Source organism: Echinops telfairi, unplaced genomic scaffold (assembly GCF_000313985.2).
Source record: "Echinops telfairi isolate 266 unplaced genomic scaffold, ASM31398v2 ScPeMD7_7356;HRSCAF=8355, whole genome shotgun sequence".
NCBI lineage: Eukaryota > Metazoa > Chordata > Mammalia > Afrosoricida > Tenrecidae > Echinops > Echinops telfairi.
Genome location: NW_022111256.1, coordinates 627,143 through 633,700, shown reverse-complemented (window position 1 = coordinate 633,700; position 6,558 = coordinate 627,143).

Sequence of the window (6,558 nt, the reverse complement as noted above, 5' to 3'; positions counted from 1 at the left end):
TATATATATATATATATATATAAAGAATGAATATAGCATTTTCCCCTACAGTCCAGGCATCCAGTTGATATGCTTGGATCAAGTGCATGGCTCTTGGATTGTTCTCCCCAGCCCACAGGCCCAAGAAAATATGTTTTTCGTTGACTTAAACCTAGGCCTCCTGTGTCATTGAGCTAAATAACCAAAATGTCATGGCGATAGGGAAGTGCCTAGGAGCAACAATAAAGAGCCATTTAATGGGAAATTGGGTTAGACAGGTAAACAATTCTCTGTGAATCACAGGAAGGACTGTGACATTGGACTTTATACGGGAGACTTCCTTTGCCTTTCACTTCCGGCTAAGTGGTGCTTCAGGAGGGTCCCAGAGTCCCGAGCCCTTGTGCAGATCAAGTACAAGCCTGTCTTTCTTCTCTTCCCTCCCATCACAGCGAGCTTTTGCATTTAGAGGAAGTGGCCAGTACAGACATTTCACTGAGGGGGAAACTACCCGCTCCTTTATTGCAGTCAGGGGACACCCTACACATTAGTGACGAGATTAACCCCGATTTTATAATATAGCAGTCTTTTCATAGCAATCAGTTTTTATAAACTAGAACGGGGGCACCCACTTTCTCCTAAGGTCTCTTTTTCAACAGATTCTCTTCTGCCCCTTTATTTTCATATAAACTAGTCCACCCACACATTCTTTTCTGACCTTGACCCAACCTCTAAATAAATAGGATTGCTCACCTTACAGTTTGGAAATGAAAACAGTTTTATAAAAATTACCCATCTCACTTTTGGTTGTCCACAAATACCCTTCTATCACTTTAAAAGTTTAATACGTAAGGATTTTGAACCATGCATGCCACATGGTACGAAAGCTTTGAATTAATGTACATTGCCCTGGTGATTTAGCGGATTACACATCGGGCTGCTGTTGGAAGCCACCAGTTGCTGCACAGGAGAAAGATGAGGCTTTCAATTGCTATAAAGATTTACAGCCTCTCCCCAAGGGCAGTTCTGCTCTGTCCTATAGGATTGCTATGAATCAGCATTGACACCAAGGCAGTCAGTTTATTTATTTTCACTTTTATTGTTATTCAGCAAATGCTTACAACGTGTTACTGGTTACTGACCATTTTACTAGATGCTGGGGGTGGGGTGGGGATGTTGAACAAATCAGACTGTCCCTAACTTGTAGCTTAGCAAAGGAGACTGACAGTAGGCAAATCAATAAACGGTTCAGTAAAGAACACTCAAAAAGTGCGTTTAAGAAAAGGAAGTGGCCAGCGTGACCATATAATAGAAAGATTAAAGCCAGGTGGAAATGATCGTGGAGGCCTAAGGGCTGCGAGATGATGAAAGCCATTTTTTCACGAAGAGCTGTATTTGAACAGAGCTATGCGAGATTAAGAGCAAGGTCAGCAGTTTGGAACCACCAGATGCTCCTTGAGAGAAAGATGAGGCTTTCTACTTCTGTAAAGGAGTAAAAGTGGCTGAAACCCACAAGGGACAGGTCTACCCTGTTCCATAGGGTTGCCATGAGCCTGCCTAGACTTGATAGCAGTTCATTTAGTTTTAGGTGCCTGTTACAGAATTAAACACTAGAGAAGTGTGAGTTCTCATTTGATTATCACAATTAATGTTGCTAATGCTTATACAAGATGAGTGTTCAGAGGATTTTAGAACAATGATACCATTCACTCCCTGCCATTTAGTGAATTCTGACTCATAGCGACCCCGAAAATCAGAGTAGAACTACGCCTATGGGTTTCTGAAGTTTTAAATCTTTACAAGAGTGGTGGGTTTGAACCACTGACCTTGTTGTTAGCAGCCTGATGGGTAACCTACTGTATCACTAGGGCTCCTATTACAGCAGGTGGAATTCAACAGCTCCTCCCTGAATTCCTTAGCCCACTCCAAATCATGCATGCGGTCCAGCAGTGATTCTCAATCTTCCTAACCCATGACCCTTTCATACAGTTCCTCATGTTGCGGTGACCGGCAACCATAAAAGTATTTTCATTGCTACTTCATAACAGCAATTTTGCTACTGTTAGCAATTGGGCGACCCCTGTGAAAGGGTCCTTCAACCCCCAAAGGGGTCATGACCCACAGGGTGAAAACCATTTTTTAACAGCCTGCCTGTTTTCAGGAAAGAGGAAAAGCCTATCATATTGTGAATTCCAACCTGCCCACCCAATCACTTATGCTTCCATTGGATGCACCCATTCCTGGGCCCACTGGCATGAGGTCAGGTTCAACTCATAGTGACCCTATAGGAAAGAATAGAACTGCTCCATAGGATTTCTGGTGAATAGTATCATCTTTCTGGCATGGAAAGACTGCAGGGTTTGAACCATTAACCTTTGGGTTAATAGCCCAGTGCCTAACTCATTGAACTACCAGGGATCCTCTTTTTGACACAAGGCTTTGTCAGTGCCCTCTTGCAGGAGTTGGGATTTCCATAAATGGTCACTAGAGGGCAATCTGCAGAATTTGTTGCTTAGAGTGGATAGAGCAAGTCACAGGGGATCAAATCTTTTTTTTTTTTTTTAACATTTTATTAGGGGCTCATACAACTGTTATCCCAATCCATACACACATCAATTGTGTAAAGCGCATTTGTACATCGTTTCTCAAAACATTTTCTCTCCATTTAAACCCCCGACATTAGGTCCTCATTTTTCCCCTCCCTCCCCGCTCCCCCCTCCTGCATGAGCCCTTGATAGTTTATAAATGGGTATTTTGTCATATCTTGCCCTGTCCGACGTCTCCCTTCATCCACTTTTTGGTTGTCTGTCCCCCAGGGAGGAGGTCACACACAGTTCCATGTAATCGGTTCCCTCTTTCCTACCCATTCTCCCTTTACCCTCCCTGTTTTGCCACTCACACCACTGGTCCTATAGGGCTCATCCGTCCTGGATTCCCTGTATTTTCAGTTCCTATCTGTACCAGTGTACCTCCTCTGGTCTAGCCAGTCTTGCAAGATAGAATTCGAGTCATGGTAGTGGGAGCGGGGAGGAAACCTTTAGGAACTAGAGGAAGGTTGTATTTCTCATCATTGTTACATCGCACCCTGACTGGCTCATCTCCTTCCCGAGACCCCTCTGCAAGGGGATCTCCAGTGGCCTACTAATGGGCTTTGGGTCTCCACTCTGCACTCCCCCCATCATTCACTATGGTAAGATTTTTTGTTCTGATGATGCCTTACACCTGATCCCTTCGACACCTCATGGTTGCATAGGCTGGTGTGCTTCTTCCATGTGGGCTTTGTTGCTTCTGAGCTAGATGGCCGCTTGATTACCTTCAAGCCTTTAAGAGGGGGTCAAATCTTCACTAAGCAATCACACCCATAGTTTCTACCATTTTCATGACACACATGTTCTTTCCTATCAGGGTTTGGGCTTGCTCAGCTCCGGGGACAGAGAGAGATGTGTTGCGAGTAGAAGTCAGGGCAGCTTGCTCGATGAGCTGAAAGTCATGAAGGCACCAGGACCACTCTGTGGTGATGCCCATTTACAGGAGTTAGAGAGGAGTTATAAAGGGGCACAGGGAACCCGCTCCCAACCTCTGAGACTGAGTGGAGGAACCAATGGTTATGATTGGCGTTGGACATTTGGGGAATGATCTGCCAAAGAAACACCAAAACACACATTACCTGTAAATATTGAACAAGGTTCTAGTGGGCCCTGCTAAGTTAATCAATCAATTTTTAATTTATTACAGTGGGAAGTGGGTTGGTAGTTCTGGGGAATGAGCCAGAGAAGGAGTAGTAAACATTTACCAATTTTAGTAACCTCTCCAGTTGTTCTGGTACAGACCAGCTCCTCCTCTGCATTGCCAGCAATTTCAGCACAAACCTCTCGCTTCACAGCCATTCTCCGCAGGTGTCCTCCAGGTGTTTCCTCACACAGGAAACCACAGTCAGGTAAGACCAGACTGGTATCGCCTTCTTCTTGAAAACCGGTTTGACTTCCTGTTCCCCATCTGAGGCAAAGTTCCTACCTTCTCTGTGCTGGGTCTCCTGTGACTCTCTTTCATGTCAACAAATCCACTTCAGTCCCACTGAGCTTTGGAATTATCTCACAAGATCTGTTTGCAGGCTATCTTTTTAGAGTCTGACAAAGTGTGGCCTGGCCCTAAAACAGTGACACACTTAGCAGTGTATCAGCCCAGAGGACGCACGGTTGGCAGGTCTAACTACCGGTGTATAAGGAAGGGGTGAAAAGAGAGTATCACGTTTTCCTCCATTCTTCAGATTCTTATTTCTTTCTGTAGCAGCAAAGAAAAAAGGTCATCTCTAAAAAATTATTTTAGGAGAGGAAATGTTTAGGAGAGGGCAATGAATGTACAAATGCGTTTTACACAATTGATGCATGTATGGATTGTGATAAGAGTTCTATGAGCCCCTAATCAAATGATTTAAAAATTATTTTAGTATTTGAATAAATAATAAGCTATTTGGGAGGATGTTTCTATTCTGCTAGTAGCCCTGGTGGCGTCGTGGTTAAGACGCCTTTGACTTCAATCTGCAAGGTAAGCAGTTTGAAACCACCAGCCTTTTCGTGGAAGAAAGACTAGGCTGTCTACTCTTGTAGAGTTGCAGTCCTGGGAAACTCACAGAGGCTGTTCTACCCTGTCCTATAGGGTCAGCATGGACTCAATGGCAGTGAATTTTGGAGTAAGCATGTACACGCACACGCACACACAGATACACATCAAACCCAAAATTAAATTCAGAGCCATCCTACAGGACAGGGTTAGAACTGCCCCTGTGAGTTTCTGAGACTCTACAGGAGTAGAAAGCCCAGCCTTTCTCCTGTGGAACAGGTAGTGGTGTCAAACTGCAGACCTTGTAGTTAGCAACCCAATGTGCAATCACTATGCCACCAGGGTCAAAGACACACACACACACACACACACACACACACACACACACACACACCCCAGAAATACATTCTGAATTTATAGTCACCTTTATGTCTATATTTAATGACTTTAATGACTTAAATTTAAATCTCACATTGCATGGTATATTCTTGTCTTCCACCTTCCACTGTGGCCCAATTGTCGTTAACGTCTCCATCCGCCCCCAAAACACATTACTGTGCTTCATGGATTCTTTATGTATTTTGGATATATCTGACAAATATAAATATAAGTAGATATGCATGCCAGATACATTTGATAAAACCATTCGTTCCTAGTCTTGGGGTCTGCCTTTCCACTTCTTAATGTTTTCTTTTAAAGAGAAAAAGGTTTTAAACTAATATATGTATTTTATTTTACTGTTAGTTGCTTTCTGTGTCTTATTGAAGAAAACTCGATCAATCCCAAGGTAATGATGCTTTTTATTCCATTTAGGTCAGTGGTTCTCAACCTTCCTAATGCCGTGACCCTTTAATACAGTACTTCATGTTGTGGTGCCCCCAACTATAAAATTATTTTTGCTGCTACTTCATCACTGTCATTTTGCAACTGTTATGAATCAGGCGACCCCTGTGAAAGGGTCGCTTGACCCCCAAAGGAGTCACAATCCACAGGATGGGAACCGCTGATGTAAAAGGGGCAGGAAGACCACAGGATGCAAAGTTGGCAGACCACTGATGGCTTCTCAGATTGGCAGAACATATAACAGGAGGTGCACAAACCAGATGCAGGGTCTAGATCCAGCAGAAGTGAAGTAGCTTTCACATAGTCAGTCTATACTGAGTAGGCCATGCCCTTGATGAAACTTCCCTCAATTGTAGGAAGGCTATGACCAGATTTTTAAAAAAACATTTTACCTCGGGCTCTTACATCTCTTATCACAATCCATCTATCCATCCATCATCCATTGTGTCAAGCACATGTGTACATATGTTGCCATCATCATTTTCAAAACATTTTCTTTCTAGTTGAGCCCTTGGTATCATCTCATTTCCCCCCTCCCCGCACCTCCCTCCCATAAATTATTATATTTTTTCATGTTCTAAACCGACCACTGTCTCCCTTCACCCACTTTTCTGTTCTCTATCCCCCTGGGGGTTGTTATATATCAACCCTTGTGATTGGTTCCCCCTTTTCTCCCCTCACCTTATCCTTACCCTCCTGGTGTTGTTACTCTCATTATTGGTCCTGAGGGGTTTATCTGCCCTGGATTCCCAGTGTTGCAATCTCTTGTATGTACCAGTGTGCATGCTTGGATCTAGCTGGATTTGTAAGGTAGAATTGGGGTCATAACAGTGGGGGTTGGTGTGGTGGGGGGATGGAAGCATTAAAGAGTTAGAGGAAAGTTGTGTGTTTGTCAGTGCTATACTGCACCCTGATTGGTGTCTCTTTCTTGCGGCCCTTCTAAAAGGGATGACTATGAGCAGATGAAGGAGGTGGCACTCTACCCTACTTTATCCACAACTGCTTGATGCTTCACAGAAGATCCCATTATGGAATTCACCACATTATGCTAGACCCTATCTTGGGAAAATCCTGGCCCAGCCAAGTTGACATAAAACCTATCATGGAATGTTTATCAAAAATCACATGCCCATACATATATGTGTAGGCTTTTTTTAAAAATGCCCATTCTTGTATAGG